The 20682-nt window shown below is 43.8% G+C and overlaps 1 protein-coding gene across 2 annotated transcripts in view; it reads right to left on the reverse strand.

Moving 5' to 3' along the window:
• EZH2 (enhancer of zeste 2 polycomb repressive complex 2 subunit) overlaps nucleotides 1-15819 on the reverse strand; it is a 56338-nt gene extending 40519 nt beyond the window's left edge. For both annotated transcript variants that reach the window (XM_043464019.1, XM_043464018.1), the window contains exon 1: nucleotides 15673-15819. The gene's annotated coding sequence lies outside the window, so the exon portion shown is untranslated. The remainder of the gene's footprint in view (nucleotides 1-15672) is intronic.
• Nucleotides 15820-20682: the final 4863 nt, after the last annotated feature.

The raw sequence follows: 20682 nt of genomic DNA on the forward strand, positions 1-20682 counted from the left end.
TTCATGTTAACAAAACAGCATCATTAAATATGTGTTGCTGATTTGACTGTCTATTTAATCTGTCAGTTTGCTTTGGTGATACCATAAGATGTTTATATCTGTACATTTTTAGAGAGCATATAAATAAAGCTAAAGTCAAAGCTAAACCCAACAGTTGCATTCAACATTCAAGGTTGAAAAATATATTAGAAACTGCGTTACTGAAGTAATTTAGGAATAAAGTGATAAGAACTTCTGACTGGGTTGGTAGTAGTGTGAATGGAGAAAATAGACAGCAAGAGACACTCTAACATTTAAAACCCTGATGCACTCAGGTGGAGAAAAAACTGAGCAAAAGAGATTAAGACTCCCTAAGTTGGCCACTGCAACCACTAAGAATCCGAACGCAGACCCAGATGGAGACATTAATTACTCACATAGCAATCAGCCAGCACAAAGCGCAGACAGGACGTTCTAAGGAAACACGACACCGTTCATGAGCTAAAAGGGTCTTAGGACACCTTGAGCTTATACAAGGTGTATCTACTGATATTTTTCATATTAGAAATGTAAAACTGAGAAAGTTTTAAAACATATTAAAAAAACCAATAGCAAGTCTGTCTCATAATATAATAACATGTAATGTTATTATAAAATGTTAATGTAACACATTTTATTTTTAAAAAACTATTTTCCTTTTTTAAAAAATTAATGAGGGGTACTGTTTTACATTTTTGCCAATTCTTTAAATATCTGTCTTAATAGCAAACAGCTGGATTGCCATATCTGCTTCTGCACTCAATCTGCTCCAACATGCTGTTTTGGTTGAAGAAGATCCCTTCCCAAACAAACACTGGGCTACAGCAGGGAAGGGCGTCCTCATGGCTTCTGAGCTCATGGGCAATCTCATGCTCGGACATTACTCCAGAACTGTTTTAAGAGAAAAGTGACCAGAGCAGCGTGAGATTCAACCTCACAGCTGCTTTTCCTCAAGACAACCTCTATCCTTTGGTAAGCAGCGGTTGTTGCTTAAAACATTAGTTGCAATGAGGGATCTAAAATTGTATCAATAAACGTTCCTACTCTGCTACATTAAAATTCATTGGTCTGTCTCCTTTGACTGCATCTTTAACCCATGCGTGACTTTATAATATCATTTCCTCAATTTGAAAAACACTGGTCCACTGAGTTATGCAGATTTTCCGTAAGTTCCCATATTTCAAAAAATCATTGTTTGTTAAATCCACTGATGTCATCAGAAAAGTCTTTAAGTATTTATTGGAAAAGCTGTCAACCTCACCATGACAGATACCAAGTTTTCTAAAAATTCTAATTTTTGCTGGAAAACTCAAACATTGCCACTGGCAACAAATAATGGTCAGTTGTTCTCCATCAAGTGACAGGCTCACTTTGTTGAAAAACGTCTGCCCCATACCCAAGCTGGAATAATCACTGTCTGTAAACCCCTCTTTCAAGTGAAAATGGCTCCGCGTGAAAAAAGCAGCTGGTGCAGCCTGGAACTCCATCACGTAAGTGCGGCTCCCAGAGACCGTCGGACTCGGGCAGCGTCGAAGCCCCATATGCACATTCCTTTCCTGTGGCACAGAATATTAAGGTATGTGCACTCAGGATCAAGAGTATATAAAATTAGTAACTGCTTTCACTTCACTTCACATTCTCAAAAAAACATTTTTTTTTAAACTCCAAGTGCCACAGTGCCAACAGTCCTTATCTACCACTGCTCTTCCACCACTGGAGCAGATGTCAACAAGTAACATCTTAAATTACTACCAAAATTGTTTTTTAAAAGTATCTATTTGGCTGGATCAAGGTCTTAGTTGCTGCATGTGGGATCTGGCTCCCTGATGCCCTGCCCTGGGAGGGCAGTCTCAGCCCCCGGACCACCAGGGAAGTCCCACTCCCTGCGGCCACAGAGCACACTTGGAGAACAAGCATATCCAGACCATGTGAATCAGAAATCCCAACAGTACCCCAGCTTTTCATCTGCCTAGCAGACAGCCTGGAGCTGCCATATATTCAAATTATATTTCCTAAAAGACAAGTTTGTAAGAATGAAAGCCTAGAAATCACCATTTTGTAATTAAAAAAAAAAGGCAAACAAAAAATCTCTGTGAGAGCTTCGCTGGTGACTCGGTGCTCAAGAATCCGCCCGTCAATACAGGGCACACAGGTTTGATCCCTAGTCCAGGAAGGTCGCACATGCCACACACAAGGCAACTAAGTCCGCGTGCCACAACTACTGAGCCCACACGCCCTGGAGCCTGTGCTCCGAAATGAGAGAAGCCTCCACACCACAGCGAGCGTAGCCCCTGCCTGCCACAACTAACGAAGACCCAGCACTGCCAAAAATAAATTAAAAAAATTTAAATCTATGTTAAAAATATTTAATGAGGGATACTTCGTTGTAACTGTCAACTACAGAATACAAAAGAAAGGCTGCCATACATCTGTGCCAAATTAAGGGACTAACATTAACAAAATTTGTCTTAAATTGCTTGCTTTCATCCGTCTGTCCTACCCTTCACCCTCGCAGGAAGGCATCATCCCTCATCACCGTTTCTCTTCTTAACCCCCTGCTTTGCTTCCCCCGAACAACCCTACCCTTCTGACCAACTCCCCACATACTCACTGGCACTTTGCCCTAACCACGTAAGAGAAAGATAAAAGTAAATATCTTGTCCCTTTTCACTTTCTAGCATGCCTCTGTTTTTATTTAAAAGGGAGAAAAAAGTAACAAAAATACACAAGCTCACTACTGCTGCATCCAAACAGTCCGCCCAAAAGACTTGTGAAAATTTACAAAAAAGAAATTTCTGAAACTTCATTTTGAAGGACTTGGGAAAGCCAGGAATAGAGGTACTATCCACCAATCAAAATCAATTTATAAAACATTCTGAAAGTGCCAAACACTTAAGAGACACGAGTTTGCAAGATACAACAGGCACCTTAGTGCCTAAACTTCAGCAGATCATAGTCACACAATCACTAGTACATACAACTACAGGTGAAAAAGTATTATGAACAGCATTTGTATCAATATGTTTTTAGGAACCAAATGTGCCATGACTAGTGATAAGGGAAACTAAAAATTCAGATCCCATTAGTAGCCCTGGTTGGAGCCCAGCTAAAAAGGCACAGGAAAACTACAGTAATGTAGCAATCTTAGGTGAATGATAGAAAACATTAACTGAACTGCTTCAGCAAGAGTAAGTAGACTCTGCAGTAATGTATTTTCTACAAAAGTCAGGTCATCTTCCTTTCAGCAGAAGAGTAAACTAAACCCCGGGGTCTACAGACCACCATTCCTATGTTATTCGAAAATCCTATCCATTCACAGACATGTCTTAGAAATGGCATATAAATTTACACCAGGTGGAAAACTGAACTATCATAAAGGTCTTAACAGTTTGCTTGGACAACAGATAATACAGATTGATTAGCTAAACTGACATCTAAAGGGTGAAGTTCTCTTTGAAAACTGTACAAAACCTGTTTTTAAGAGCTAAAATCCCTTCATTCTCTTAGGTGCTATTCAGTTTACCGAGACACTGTTGGAGAGGAAACAACAAAAACTGATGCACCAGAAATTAAAACTGATACACAACTCACTGTAATTCAAGGATGGGACGTGGGACACGTATTTCTTCAAAACTCCTTTTAATACTTCCTTAGAGGAAGTCTATTCTAAATCATGTCTCAAATAAGCCAACACCCAGTACACATTTAACAACACACGCTGGGGAAAGTTTTCAGAGAAGCCCACTTGAGGTAAGTTATCCCGGTGAGCATTAGGCGGGTGACAGGACTCTGCCACCCAGACTCTGCAAGGCCTTGACACTAGTCAGCCGCGCAGGGCGCCAGGGCACCCTCACAGCACGAGCCCATCCGTGCAAACCAGCAACTGTGCTCAACAGTGACCTGTCCTCACACTGGAGGAAAGATGGGCTGCTCTGGGGCCTGAAGAGAAGGGATTTGCGCTACAATACCTTCCTAGAAATTCTCCACGGGCAATTCTGCCAACATACTATTGTCACCTGAGACACTGACTTTATGTCTTAATCCCCAAACAAAATTCCCTCTATATTCTTCTTTTTTTTTTGGCTGCACCACACAGCAGGTAGGGTCTTAGTTCCCTGACCAGGGATCGAACCTGTGCCCCCTGCAGTGGAAGCACAGAGCCTTAACCACTGGACCACCAGGAAAAAGTCCCCCAGTTTCCTCCATATTTTGAAGACAGTATCATAAAATGGACTTGGCAGTTCAAACTACTAATCCCTAAGTATTTACAGGCTCTCTCAGAATTTCCAGGCGTTCTACAATCAAGTAACCCTTACCTGGAGATTTCAGCACTGGGGTTCGTGTCCACCACAAGGGGATAAAAATGTCTGTCAGTGCCATTTCTTTAGATCATGGACAAGACTCCTCAGAGACCCTTCAGAAACTCCTGGGGGTCATCTCCACCCTGAAATTCATTCTCTTGCTTAAAAATGTAGTAGTTTCGGGCCAACATGGAAGTAAAAGAGATAGGGGTCATGATGAGCTCTAAGTCTTTTCATGACTTTCCCATACTTAAGGTTTATGATAAATAGAAATATACTGCTGAAGTACAAGGAAATGCCTAACCCTTCAAGTGTTACTTATAACCAGTGATATTTCCAGTATTTGTTACCAAAGTAAATTGTCTATTTAATTATTTTATCACCATAACATCATGTGCTGTGCTTAGTCACAAAGTCAGATCCAGCTCTTTCCACCCCATGAACTGTAGCCCACCAGGCTCCTCTGTCCATGGGGATTCTCCAGGCAAGAATACTGGAGTGGGTTGCCATGCCCTCCTCCCTCCAGGGGAATCTTCCTGACCCAGGAATTGAACCTGGGTCTCCTGCACTGTAGGCAGATTCTTCACCCTCTGAGCTGCCAGGGAACCAGCTTATAATTAGCATTAGATGTTTTAGGAATGGGAGAAGTACACAGAACAACTCAAATGCCAGCCAGAAAGCATCACAATCACCTGTGAAGGTAATATGAACTCACGCCCAGTATTTCTCAGTCTCCAGAGAAACAGACATAAGTGCCTACAGTAGCAAAGCACCGAGCATGTCAGTATTTGAGCTAAGAAGCCTAGAAGCAGCAAAACCCTATTCTCTAAGGGACCTCTGTCCTTGTTGTATGAATTCAGGCAAGTTACTTAACTCCACCAAGTTCCTATTTCTTTATCTATGAAAAAGGCAAGTGGTAGGTCCTAAAAATCACAAGCTGCTCAGTTTGTTTGCTCATCTCAGTCACTAAGCAGTGGAGATCCACGAAAGCTACTTGCCAAGGAAACACAACTACTTTTAGATGATCATCATACTGTTAAAAGATGATTAAATTCATCCTAATAGAATCTTTTATAATATTCAAAGAACAGGTAACTATCTTCTCATTCAGCAAATGCTATATATTTTTTTAGAATAATTATAATGTATGACTTTCAATAAATTTCAAAAGTAAAATGATTGGTTTATAATTGCATAGATATTAGGCACAGAGCAGACTCGAAGTAAACAGTAGCTAGTAGCATGACTTGGAAGCACACGATAGCTACTCACCCGCCTGTGAACAGTGTATAGTGAAACTTCACTACAGGCACCAGCATCAAAAACATACAAAAGCTGCTTTAATGATGATTGAGATTCTTTCAATAAAGAAAATCAACTAGTTTTTGTCATTTTTTGTGTTTGGCTTACAAAGCACTTAGGTCTTTAGTATCAAAAGCCAAGGTACTAAAATGGATAAAACAGTCATGATGTCTTTTTGACACTTTTTTAAAGCTTACTAGAAACATCTTGATATGCTATGTATGAATTTAGTGTGCATAAATTCAACAGAGGGATAAAGACCATCCTGAGGTAAATCTGCAGAATCATTATTTTATATTCCTCACTTATTTCCATGTTTCTCAAGCTAACTTTAATCAAGAGTATATTATATTTATAAATTAAAGTTGCACAATAGTACCTGACAGCAGGTAGCAAAGTTCACTGGGTGATACACACAGTGAAGGAGAACAAAACTCACTTTTGAGACAGACTTCTGAAGCCTCTGCTTTAAAGGGTAGAGTGCTATTTAAATAATTATTTACTGAGTTGCTGCTAAAGAAGAGAGGCCCAAGTTTTCAATTTTATTGATCCTAAATCAATTTCACAAAATGTTATTTCTACCTGCTACGTACAAGACTTTTTTCTAACCTCTCCCATGTAGATGAGGAGACCAGAGCTTCACGTGAAGGGGAGAGGGAGAGAGAGAAAGACTCAACAGCAGCTTGAGATGCTACAACGGTGCGGAAGGGATTCCAGAAAGACGACAGAACAGACTCCACATGAGGCTTCCTGGAGACGAGGAAGAAGACCAGCTGAGCTCAACAGGGAAGAAGTACAAGAAAACTCTTGAGAAAACAGCTAGTTTACTGTGTGACTGGCTGAGAGAGCTTAGGCTGTTTCCGAGATAGCCTGGAACACTAGCTTCGGGAGTTTCTCACGGAATCGACAGCCATGGAAAACAACCCACCTGCAGTGGTGTACAACACCCAGCAGAAGCCCTGGCACTATTTTTCTTTATTAAAGAAGAGACCATCTCAGGATGGTCTTTATCCCTCTGTTGCATTTATGCACACTAAATTCATACATAGCATTTCAAGATGTTTCTAGTAAGCTTTTAAAAAGTGTCAAAAAGACATTATTTTGTATAGTGAAGAAAAACTAAAAATTACTGTGGGAGTAAATCAGGTTTTGAGCAAAAGAACTGATATTTTGCAGAAATAAAGCAGTGAACAAATCGAGTATATATAATCTGAAAAACTATTTGATTATATAACAACAAAAAACTACTTCACTATCTAAACAGGTAGACCAAGCTTGACAATTTTATTATCACTTCTACATAACCAGATACTAAGATCAAAGTCACTTTTAATATTCCCATTTATCCTCTGAAGAAAAAAATAAAAGCAAATTGTTAACTCACTAAAAAATGGAAAAGGTCCAAACTACTCCAAATGAAAATTTAAAGAATTACTAAATATTATCACTTTCAAATTTTAAAATTCTCCATGCCACATAACTCACACACCTAACACCATCAAGATAAATATCCTTTTCATGTTCATGTTTCTACAAACATGACATTTTGTTATACCAAGAACTAAATGACTTGTGAATTAAGAACAAATTTGTTTTCACACAATTTTACTGAATTTAAACATTATGCTTCTAGTGTTATTACTTAACTTGATCTATAGATTGTCAAAAATACACAAAATCAAATAGGAAAATTTGGAGAAAACGTTTGGAGAAAAAAAAATGGAGAAAATTAAGGAGAAAACATTTCCAATATATACATTTGACAGAGACAGTATACCCAGAATACAGAGACGCCAATTTTTAAAATGGGCAAAAGGTTTGACTGAAAAGTACACCCAAATGGCCAATAAGCATGTAAAAAGATATCCAGCACTGTGAACACTTGGGAAATGTACATCAAAACCACAAAAGGACACTCAGCACTCATTAGATGCCAGTGACTTAAACAATAGACATCAGTGAAGACGGAGTGGAACCGCAGGTCCCAGGCAGACACCACCACCCCAGCTCCACGCAGGATGGCACAATCGCTTGTGGAGATGGCCTGGCAGTTTCTCATGTAGTTAAATCAGTATTTACCAAGTGACCCCACAGTCCAACTACAAGTCTACCCAAGAGAAAGGAAAAGATCCATCCACAAAAAGATTGCCCAAATGGTCACAGAGGATTTACTATAACAAGAGCCAAAAGGGACCAGCCCATTCAGCAAGCAATGAAGTGAAAAAAAGCACAGGATGTTCACACATGGACTACTACTGAGAAATAATGACTCCTGAAACAAGCAACACAGATAAACCTCGAGAACATGCTGGATCAAAGAAGCCAGTCACAGAAGAGTATACCCTGCATAATTCCATTCACATGAAATTCCGCAACGGGAGAAATCTGATCAGCAACTGAGAGAATGACGGGAAAGGAGCGTGAAGAGCTCTGCAATGGCAGCAAGGTTACATCATGGTTGAGGTGACAGTCACACAGATGGTTACAGCTGGCAAAACTCTTCCAACTGTACCCTTCACATGGATGGATCTTAAGGTATATAAGCCACACTTCAGTAAAGCTGATTCTGTACCCCCCAAAAACAGACACCTCTCTAGAAAGCAACTGGGCAACACCTATTAAAACCTGAAATGTGCATAATCTTGACGTGCAGAGGTTCAAAGCTCCATAAGGATGTCCCCCCCGCCCCCCGCCCTCAGAGGGCGAGCACAGAACCCACACAGACAGCTGGTTCACTGCCTGACAACACAGAAGCCGGCACAAGGCGTATTCCACCTAAAAGGGCGGTACACTTCTGCAAAGAGTCGGGTGGTTAAGCACTCGAGGCTTGGCAGGCCACAGCCAGTCGCCTTGCATATTCTTTGGGGGGTTTTGTTGTTGTTTTACAACTCTTTTAAGAAATGCTAAAATCATTGGTAGCTCAAGGGGCCTTACGAAAACAAAAAACAAGCGCGCGCGCGCGCACACACACACACACACACACACACACACACACACACACACCCCCTCCAGACTGAGAAATCAGGGCTTTGAAGCCCAAAGGCCTAAATTCAAATCGGTAACCTACCACTGACTGGTAACATAATCCCGCCATCTCTTGTCATTACAGTGTCCGTGTAAAATAAACGAAAGCACTTAAAACCGTGTCAACCACAGAGCAAGCTTTAAAGAACTACCAGCTTTTTAAAATGAAACAGACCTCTGTACTGACCTAAAATAATTATTTTATATCAAAAGAACTTAATCCTGCTTTTGTAAAATACCTAAATACACGTATAAATATTGGGTTGACCAAAAAGCCCATTCTGGCTCTAGCAGTGCGCTTAGTTGTTCTTCACTTCATTCGAAACAATTCTTTTAGATTGTATTGTGACAGCTCTCATATCAGTGTGCGTTTAAAAAAACTTATCAAAACTGGTCAATTTTTTAATAAAAGATTTTTTTGTGTGGACCATTTTTTAAAGTCTTTATTGAATTTGTTACAACATTGCTTCTGTTTTATGATTTGGTTTTTTTGGCCCAGAGGCATGTAGGATCTTAGCTCCCCGACTAGGGATTGAACCTGCATCCTCTGCACTGGAGGAAAAAGTCTCAACCACTGAAGAGCCAGGAAAGTCTCAAAATTGGTGAATTTTTATGTAGCCATTTTAAAACTGAAGATGGAAGACAAAAGGAATATTTTCGGCAAACTATGCTTTATTACGTTAAGGCAAAAACCCAACTGAAACACAAAAATAGATTTGTGCAGTGTATGGAGATGGTGCTGTGACTGAAAGTATCAAAAGGAATTTTCCAAGTTTCCTGCTAGAGATTTCTCACTGGACGATGCTCTAATGTCTTAAATCAACGTTATACCACTCGAGAGATGGTCAATAGTCTCAAAATACCCAAATCAAGCATTGAAAATCATCTGCACCAGCTTGGTTACGTTAATCACTTTGATGTTTGGGTTCCACTTAAGGGTGGGGGGGGGATGGGATCCATTACCATATTTCCATATGCAACTCTCTATTGAAACATAATGAAAACGTTCCATTTTTAAAACAAATTGTGACGGGGGATGAAAAGTAGATACTGTTCAATAATGTGGAACAGAAGAGATCTTGGGGCCAGCAAAATGAACCACCACCAACCACACCAAAGGCCGATCTTCATCCAAAAAGGGTGAAGTTATATATATGGTGGGATCAGGAGGAGTCCTCTATGATGAGCTTCTTTCAGGAAACCAACTGATTAATTCCAACAAGTACTGCTCCCAGGTGGCTCAGTGGTAATCACCTGCCAATGCAGGAGATGCAGGAGAATCAACTTCAATTCCTGGGTCGGGACCCTTGGAGGAGGAAATGGCCACCCACTCCAGTATTCCTGCCTGAAAAATTCCATGGACGGAGGAGCCTCATGGGCTGCAGTCCACAGGGTCGCAAGGAGTCTGACACCACTTAAGGATAAGTATGCACGCCCACTGCTCCCAATCAGAACAACTGCAAGCAGAGTTCCACAGAAAGCGTCTGGAATTAGTCAACAGCAAACCATAACCTCCCGTCAGGATAACCCAAGACCGCACGTTTCTTTGATGACCAGGCAAAGACTGTTACAGCTTGGGTGGGAAGTTCTGATTCATCCACCATATTCATCAGACACTGCACCTTTGGATTTCCATTTATTTCCGTCTTCACAAAATTCTCTTAAGGGAAAAAATTGCAATTCCCTGGAAGACAATAAAAGGCACCTGGAACAGTTCTTTATTCAAAAAGATAAAAAAGATTAGGGGAAACAGAACTATGAAGCTGCCTGAAAATAGCAAAACGCAGCAGAACAAAATGGTGAATACATTGTTCAGAAAAGTCCGTCGTGAAAATGAAAAATGTGTCTTTATTTTCACTTTTTAAACTGAAGGAACTTTTTGGCCAAACCAATATATTCGCATGAATACACTGGAAAGTTTGGGACAAATACATGGCAAACTGTTAAGGGAGACAGAATGGGGCTACAGGGATCAAGAAATTTTCACTTTATAAACATCTAAATTATTTCAGTATTTTAAATTGAATACATATTGTCTGTTTTTTTAAACAGCAGACAGTACTGTTTAGAAGTAAACAGATAAATCATATGTGGCACCATTTTCTTTATATACAGATATTTAAGTTTGGGAAGTGTTTAGTTCCATGAAAGTACATCTAGTCTTTAAAAAACAATACTGGCACAGTTACTAAGAATCACTTATTAAACAATTTGTGCCAGGTGTGGTTCTAAGGGCTTCACATGTATTAATTTATTTAATCCTCTCCACAACCTTATGGAATGAATGCTTATCATTAAGACACCAATTTACAGACAGGGAACTTAGACTTCAAGGACAATGTGACTCCAAAGACCACACTCAAAGCTCCCGTGTCCTCCCCCTAGAGTGCACACTATTACAATTCTGGCTGGAAAAAAAAAAAAATCCACAAAGACATCTCTTAGTCTGGGGCATAGATCCCATAAAACTACAATTCAGTTCAGTTCAATCTGAACTACAATTTATCTACTTTTAAATATAATTTTCTGATTGATTCAAATAAACTCATTCTTCTTGGAACCCATGCCTCTTCAATCATCCAGAAGACAAGTAGATAACATGGAGCTGATAATAGGAGCCAAACAGAATCTAAGTTTGGATCCTGCCTGCAAATTCCTAGCTGATAATCCTGGGCAAATTCTTAACCCTCTACACCAAAGCTTACTTATCTGTAAATATTTGCAGAGTGTGCTGTTGTTGTTAAAGTTCTTTTAATTGTAAAATATACATAAAATTTACCATGTCAACCATTTTTAAACACATAATTCAGTGGCATTAAACACAATCAAAACATTGACCTTCCATGTCCAGAGCTTTTTTCACCTTCCAAATAGGAGCTCTGTCCCAATTAAACACTAACTTCCCATTCCCCTCTCCCCTCAGCCCCTGGTAACCTCTTGTTCCACCTTCTGTCTCTGTGAATTTGCCTGTTCTAGCTCCCTCCTATAAATGGAATCATAAAATTGTTTCCTTCTGTGTCTGGCTTCTTCTCCTTAACATAACGTTTTCAAGTTTCACCTGTGTTATAGTATGTGTCAATATGTCATTCCTTCAATAGTTGAACATTCCATTGTATGTATACGACATGTTTCGGTTTATCCAAACCTCTGATGATGGGTACAAGGTGGTTTTCACAAGAATCAAAAACAAAGCATCTGATGTGAATGTTACCACAAATAAAAAACAAACCAAGCAAACGAATGAAGCATCTGGCAAACAGTAGGCTCTTTAATATTAATGTTTTTTTTTTTCACTTCGTTTTGTCATATTTTTGCACCACATAGCAGGGCAATGGCAAGACAAAAACAGTACAACCATCTTACATATTTATCAGCTATGCCTTTTGAGATATTATTGGATTTACAACTACATTTATCATCTTAAAAGAATGATGAAGAGCATCCCAATAAACAATCTGTAATTACACTAACACTACTTTCTTCAGGTTTAGCTTCAAAACCTAGCTCAAGTTATTTCAACCAAGAATTCATTAATGGTAACTAAACCCCTTTTGATTAAAAGATGTATTCGTCCCCTAAATTTCAGTATGACTCGATCAATTTCAACATAAATTAAGCAGACACTATGTGCCAGGTATATCCAGATGATCCATCAAGCTTCTCTCTGGCTGCCTGAAATATCAAATATGAAAACCAACAGTTACATCTAAAGTATATCCAATTTTCAGTATCTTAGAGTGTTAATAACTAGGAGAAACCGTGGAACTTGTACACCTTGATAACTATTTTTCATTGTAACCACTGCCAGTCAGGGAGAAAAATACCTTCCAAAGTTCTTCACAACATGAATATATCCTGTTTGCTTTGCAAGCTGCTTTGTCAAAACATTTCCCTACATTTTCAGGATTTCCTTTATTCATTCAACTATTAATCCCTGCTCTCTAGCAACTCAGGTGCGCAGAGAAAACCAAGAGAGAGCCCCTGCCTGAAGGCACTTCAGAGTGAAGGGGGGGACGCACCAGCGAGTGACTGCAACTGGATACAGGCTACAGCAAAGGTACCAACCAAGCCCTTCAGAGACACGGAGGGCCTCCAGCAGGTGAAGCTTTCTCCGAACCTAATAAGCTGTTCCTCTCCTGCTCTCCCCAAACTGCACATTTCACCTGCCCACGTAGAATTTCTTCATCATTCACAGAAAATGTTTTCTTCATCTGTACAGACATAAAGACTGCAAGGCAGATCCATAAATCATTTCCAACTGACCCCAGAATGCATTAGATCGTCAGAGGACTTTCCTTGCTGTTAGTGTTTTAAAAGCAGATCAACTTTCTTAATCACTTCTTTAGGCCAAGTGAGAAACTAATTCAGACTCCTGGAGCATGCCAGCTCAAAGGATGGGGGATATCCTGGAAAACCCCATGTGACCTGGGGAAATCTGCCTACACATTTTTAGCGGTCAACACAAAGATAATCACTTTTACGTATGCATGCAAGGCAAAGCTGGTATAAACGGATTTGAGCTTTTTTCTTTGCCTGACTACACTAAATCAACAAATATGGTTTTTTATCACTGCTACTTAAACTAAATACATTCTCAATTCAAACACAAAGAATTTAAAACCAATTCCCCCCAAAAAACTTTTCAAACAAAATCTTGTGGCAAGTACAAAGATAGTAATTATCAAATATAATGTACACAAGATGGGAAAAACTGGAATTCTGTATCCTAAAAGATTCAAATTTCTGCCAAAATCTGCGTAACTAGCTCATCTCATAACAATGGGCAAGATTATCAACAGGACTTTTTAACATATAATTACCAACAACTAATATAAATGTAGACAATACTTAGGAACAGCACCTGGAATGTCAGTTCAGTGATGTCGAACACTGCAAAATGTGTAATAAAGACTTTTAGATTGCATTTCTTTGTCTCCATTTTTTTGAAACCGTAAGACAGAAGGCTGCACATTAACTCAACAGATAAAACAATGCAAATAAGAAGAGTGCCTAAGTGTTTCTAAATTTCGTTCCTTTGAATACATTCACTTTTCACAAAAACTACTATTTAAGATGCCATTTTCCTAAGCGTTTCCAGGACTTTAAACATTACATTCTCTAACACATCTCCAAAAAGAGAATAGGATTCTTTATATCTAAGACTAGAACCCCATCTATTCCTAACTTTAGGGAATAGGAAAAGGAAATTAAAATGTATCTTGAATACTTTCGTTTTCTTGCAAATAAAATGATCAATAGTTAGGTTTACACACTTGCTCTACATTTTATCTCCAAACATAAAATAGTTACTAATGGTCATGAATGAAGAGTAATAGAAAATAAACTCCACAACCACCCGCCCCCCCGCCCCCTGGTGATCTAAAGGTTAGTATCCCACCCGCTCGATCTCAAACCCCCCTAGAAGTATAGACTACATTCACTGTGTTAGCATTAGTGTTTTTTAAAAGCTTTTTTAAACTGTTGTTTTAAATGTTGTTTTACGTGACATTGAAACGCCACAAAATTAAGCTGACAACGACCTTTAAAACCCAGCAAGCAAACCCTGCAGCATTTAAAACATTTTAAATACCAAAGACATCTTTATTTCCAAATGAATTAAAATTTTACAGATCCTGTGCGACAAACAAAGGAAGTTTAGCTTAACTGCGGACAGCACACGTTCGATTTCTTAAGCAACAAACATTTCTGCAGCCAGTCTTTTCTGACTCAACAAAGCTATTGTTCACGGAAAACAAGTCCAATTAATGAGAAACTGCTAACCATACCATCCAAACACACGTTTAGCATAAGCGTTTTCTTTGGACCAACTCTTTCTACCATCTCGTCCCCGTTCATCCCCTAGGGATTTGGGGAACAATCGCTCCTCACTAAATGACAGCTGATTTCGTTAGCACCTGTCGCCAGTATCAATTGTATCACACGAGTTGGCCAAAACAGCCTGGACAGTTTTTGGGGGGTTTTTTTGCTAAGATGATGATTTCTTCAGAAAGTGGGGATTCACCAGGCGTGAGTTCACCAAGTTTTCCAAAATACCGCGCTTCTCGATCCCTCCCGTTCTTCACAAAGTGACCCTGCGGCACCGACTTTGGGGGGGCGGAGATGGGGGTGGGGGACCCACAAGGACGCAGGAACTCGACAGAAAGCCCTCCGTAACGAACAAAACCGGGGAGGTCGGGGGAGAGGGGAGAACAGCTCAACCCTTGCCTCAAACTTAACCGAGAGCCCCGCCGAAAAGACGGAGGCGGCCGGGGACCGCCTGGTCCGAGCGGGGCTCGGGGACGGGGGACTCCGGGGCGGCTTTCCGCGGAAATGTCAGCAAGCGCGGCCGCCCGAGTCCGGTCTCCGCGCGCCGTCCCGGCCCCCGCGGCCCCGGGCCGAGCCTGCGCGCTCGCGGGGAGGGGGCGTGGGGCCGAGCCCGCCCGCCCGCCCGCTCCCCACGCCCCCTCTCCCGCCCGCTGTCAGGCCCCGGTGTCACTGCCCCTGACTCGCGCCGAGCTCCCCCGAGACACAGTCCGTCCTTTGTCTGTGAGTGCGCACTCGGCGCCGAGGTCCCATCAACTTGTGTGCGTCCCGTCCCACCCGGGCGCTCCCGCCGCCGCGCCGCTCCACACAAAGGAGACCGGGGCTCGGGCGGCCGGGCCGCCCCGGGCACCGGAGCGCCCCCAGCCCGGCCCCGGCGCCTCGGGAGGGGCTGGCGCGCGAGGGGACCACCCCCCACCCTCCCCTCGGCGCCCGCCCGGGCTCCCGCCTCAGGTTTCTCTGGCTCCCACACAGCCCGCCCGCCGGGGTCGCGCGGGTCGGCCCGGACCCACGGCCCCTTCCGAAGGGGGTGAGGGGCGGTCTCTTCTCACCCCCCACGAGCCCCAGAGGCACCCCGGGAAAGCCCGCTCGGGGGTGGGGGGAATTACCCGGACCGGCTGAGCGGCAGCGGGGATGTCCCGCCGCCGCCGCCCCACGCCGAGCTCCGGAGCCCGGCCGACCGGCCGGCCCGACAGCGGCGCGTTACCTGCGCCCCGCGCCCCAGCCCGCGCCGCTCCCGCGCGCCGCTCCCGCGCGCCGCCGCCGCAGCCACCGCCGCCGCCGCCGCCGCCGGGGCTCCACCGCCTTCTGCGTCCCAGTGGGTGTCGGACGCTCCCGGACCGAGCGCCAAACCGGGCAGCCCAATCGCCATCGCTTTTATTTGGCCCCCCCTGTCCAACCAAGCGCCGCCCCGATTGGCGGGACGCGAGGCGGGCTCCTATCCAATCACAGGGCCCGCCGGGCTCGGAGGCGCCGAGCCAGCCCCACGCAGAGGCGCCCGCGGGACTCGGCCGGGCCGGGCCGGCGGCGCGTGCGCGCGGGCGGGCAGGCGCTGAGGGACGCTGCCGCCCGAGTGGAAGCGCCGCGCCGGCTCTTTGTTCTTTTCGCCGAACGCCCGGCGCCTCTCAGGAAGGCGGCGGGTCCGGCGCTCGGGGAAGAAGGGCCTCCAGAGCCCGATTCCCCGAACCGCGGGCGGGAAGGCGGGCTGGGCGGGGTGGCGGGAACCGGCCGGAGGGCGGGACGGCGCGCTCGCAGCGCTTGGCGGGAACCGCCGCCTCGGTGTTCCCGGGCCGGAGGGGCGGGGCGGGGCCGAAAGCCAAGTTTGAACCAGTTCAAAACTCGGGGGTGGTAACGGTTTCAACCGCCGCGCTCTTTTTCACCGCGCGCGCAGCGGAGGCCCCGGCCGGCTGGCCGGCCGGCGGGCGGGAGACGCCGGACGTGAGGGCCCGCAGCGCCCCGTCTACCGGCCAGACGCCCTCTACGGCCCCAGCTCCAGCCGGGCTGGTCTCGGGCGGGGAGCAGCGAGCCTCCCGCGCTCCGGCGGGGCCGGTGCGCCGTCCCCCGAGCCGAGCGGAGCGCCCTGCCCGCTACTTTTGTCTGCTGCCGCCCCTCGGCCGCTTGGCCCGACTCGGGTCCCACGTCCCGTTGGACTTTGGCTAGTGGACCCGCAGTGCCCATCGCCTTAGAAACCCTGGGAAAGAGAGAAGTCACGATTATTTCAAATTCCTCATTCAGAGCGCCTTGTTCAGACCCTTTCCAGTGTTTGTAGTGCCAAGCACGTGTCAGCGTTGAAAATCATTGATCAAGGATGCGTGCTGTTCACGTCCCTCGCGCTAACTTCTCTACAAAGTATTACGATTCCAGCATTTTTCAAGTATTAAAAAAAAAGATCATGGGGTGAGCCTGCCTCGACCCAGAGGAGTTAGGAATATTTCACTTAGGATATAGTCGCCCCTTTTGATTTATCTGGCAGTGAAGTTAAGGTTATTCCGATTTTTTTTTTTTTAATAGGATGCAGCTATAGGGCAAAGTAACCCCCTCACCCACATAAACTGAGATTCCATATTGAGAGTTCTCGTGCGGAGCGGGGAAGACGGTCACTTACGAGCTCGAGTTAAAAGTCTAACGGAATCATGCTTTTAGTATTTTATTTAATTTTTAAATGACTAAGATTTTTAGTAACTAGTCGCTCGCTTTGTGTTCCTAGAGACTAGAACAGTCATTTAACCCATTGATCTACCGCCTTTCCTAAGTCACCATTCCGTTCCTCACATATTAAAGTATGAAGCTGAAAGTCGCACAGTAGTGTCCGACTCTGCGATCCCATGGACTGTAGCTTGCCTTGCTCCTCTGTCCATGGGATTCTCCAGGCAAGAATACTGGAGTGAGGAAATCAAAAGACAGAAAACAATCATGTGCCCAAATAAAAGCATGAATAAATGATAATAGGGCAAAAGCAAATTATGCATCTGAGTGCGTGTGTGCTCAGTCGTATCGGATTCTGCCCACCCTATGGACTGTAGCCCGCCAGGCTGTCCATGGGATTTCCCCGGCAAGAATACTGGAGTGGGTTGCCATCTCCTCCTCCAGGGTATCTTCCCGACCCAGGGATCGAACCTGAGTCTCCTGCCTCTCATCCATTGGCAGGTAGATTCTTAACCACTGAGACACCTGGGAAGCCCTATGCATCTGAGATGTAACTTTAAGCTAATGTAACAATTCTACCTGTCTTATACCAGACAGACATTCATAGTCCATGGTACAAGGCTTCCATCTAGACCATTAATTTACAATTGCTTAACCATTTACATCTCAAAAGTTAACTTTATGACTAAATCACTTATCAAATTACTGATTTTACCTTTTATATTAAAACAATGTGGGCATTTTTTAAAGAAAGATAAATTACATTAGCAGAGATTATAAGCAAATTCAAGCAATATACAAACACAGCATATCATGAAATGTCATGTGAGTTGCTAAGGCATTTAGAATCAAGAAATGATGTTGGATCAAGATGTCCCCCCCCCCAAAAAAAATACCTCAGGAAAGGATATTTTAGCCAGACTGTAAAGAAAGCATAAGATTTAGATTGATGGGGTAGTGAGGGCACTTGAGAACGAGCATGTACTCCTCAGGATTACATAGAGTATAATTAGAGCTGAGAACTCCAGTTGGCAAAGAGTGAGAGAGCAAATTAAGAGAGCCAATATTGTAGAATTTATATTTACAATACATATTTATGTTAAATATAATACGACGGCTGACCTGGAGCAGGAAGTGGGGGTGCCAGTGGACTACAATAGTCTTAATTCAGGGATAACATTGTCCAGTTAAGCAAGATGTTTTAGGTTACAGTGTGGCAAAAAAAGAGGATACATTGAAAACATTGCCAAAAGACCTCGTTATATATGGAGGACATATGTTATTGTGCAACTCAACTTTGTATATTCATAAATACAGGAAAATTGAGAGGAAGAAGTATTTCATTTTTGGTATTAAGAAAAATTAAAGATTTCCAAGCTGGGAAAGCAAGAAAGCATGTGTGAACCCCCAATTATTGGGTGTGAACCCCAAATTACTAAAGGGACCTCGGTGAAGCAGAAAAGCAGGTTGAACACAAAGGTAGATATGAACAGTAAGAGTCACCAAGCATTTTTACCTCTGTGAAGATGCTCAGAGGACAGTTATGCTCCTAATGACAGGTCATCATGTCCTCTGTAAAAGATTCACTATTACAGGATAAAACCAAAAGGTGGAGAATTAAACTCTGAAGTCAGGATATAGCTCTACCTTATTCACTGCTCTTCTCCCAGGGCCCACCATTGCACCCAGTATATCACCAGGGTTTTCCAGGGGGAAGGACAGGAGAAGGTCAAGTGCAAAATTAAGGTTTATTGGCATCACAGAAGTTCCCTTTCAAGCCCACGAATGGGATCTACTTCTCACACATTCATTTGTTCACCTTGCACCCAAATATGGAGGGCTTACTACGTGAAAGCACTGTTCCGGGGTCTAGAAATACAAAGTGAGCAAAACAAAAGTCCCTGCCTTGGTGGAGAGAAACAAACCATAAATTATACAGAATATGAGGTGGTGGCAAGTACAATGGAGAAAAACAGCGTGGAAGGAGAGGAGTGAGTGTTCAGTTCAGTTGCTCAGTCTTGTCCGACTCTTGGCGACCCCGTGAACCGCAGCAGGCCAGGCCTCCCTGTCCATCACCAGCTCCCAGAGTTTACCCAAACCCATGTTCATTGAGTCAGTGATGCCATCCAACCATCCAACCATCCCCTTCTCCTCCTGCCCTCAGTCTTTCCCAGGAGTGAGTATAAATGCTGCCATTTTAAAAACGCTTAGTCAGGGAAGGTCTCACTGAGAAGATGACATTTGAAGAAAAACTTGGGGACTTCCTTGGTTCAGTGCTTAGGACTCTGCAGTTCCACTGCAGGGGACACGGGTTCGATCCCTGGTCGAGGGACTGAGATCCCGAGTGTCTCATGGCATGGCCAAAATAAATAAGTAAATAAATAATTTAAATGGTCAGAGTCAACATTTATAAAAGAAGAAGACTGAAAACAGGAAAACTTGGAGGTGAAGGAGCACTTCCTGATAAAGATGTTCAAAGCAGAGGGGACGGCAGGTACCTGGCCCTGACGTGGGCGACTGCCCGGTGTTCTGGGGGGGTGGAGGGAGTCGAGCAGGAGGTGAGGGAGCACAGGCAGCTCTTCTCAGGCCTGTGGACACTGTGAGGACTTGACTTCAGCGACAGGATGGGGAGCAGAAACGTGATCTGATCATTCAAACGAGAGCCTTCTGTCTGCTGTGCTGAAATCAGCCCGGAGTGGAGCAGGGCCAGATCAGAGAGAACAGTCAGGGGTCTGTTGTCATAACCCAGGCAAGAAAAGATTGTGACTGGGAAAGAAAGTGGTGACGGGGAGCTGGTGAGAAGTGGTAGATCCCGGGCGTGTCTGGAAAGAACAGCCAGTAGGAGCGAGTAGAGATTTGAAGATCAGAGTTCAGTTTGGGACAGAGTGAGTCTGAGATGCCTGTTTTCAACCAAATTGAGTTATCAAGTAGGTGGTGAGTTACGGATGGGAGGAAACACTTGTCCTCTACCAATTTAGGACCGGGTTACCAGTGCCAGCAAATTAATTGATGGCAGGTTAACAGGATAAATTTTTAATATGCCTGCAGGAGGACTTCTACAGAGAGAATAGTTCCCCAAACAACACAAGGTAAAGGTTTATATACCAGCTTAACAAAGGGCAGGGGCACAGGGGAGGGTTAAGTCTTCCAAGGATGGAGGTTCTGATGAGTCTTGTTTAAATGATTTTTTTTTTTTTTCTTTTGGAATGTCCCAGTGCCTGAAGTAAGTCACTTCCCTGATGGGAGACTTGCTGGGGAAAGGGTGGAGGGGAGGGGAGGGCATATAGCTGACTCTCATGAAGCTCTTGCTTTAATCAGATGAGGGAAGCCCGATAAGTTCTTTCAGCATCTGTTAGACTCAGATGTTCCCACTCTGGAGTCATCTTTATAGCATTTTGGCAGGGGGTGGAGGGTGGGGTGGGGGCAGGTTGCTGCCCTAGGACTTTGCTGCTGCACATGGACTTTCTAGTTGTGGCTCCCAGACTTAGTTGCCCCGTGGCACATGGGGATCTCAGTTCCCTGATCGTCAGTCAACCCTGTGTCCCCTGCATTGGAAAGCATATTCTTAACC

This window comes from Cervus canadensis, chromosome 3, assembly GCF_019320065.1.
Source record: "Cervus canadensis isolate Bull #8, Minnesota chromosome 3, ASM1932006v1, whole genome shotgun sequence".
Taxonomy (NCBI): domain Eukaryota; kingdom Metazoa; phylum Chordata; class Mammalia; order Artiodactyla; family Cervidae; genus Cervus; species Cervus canadensis.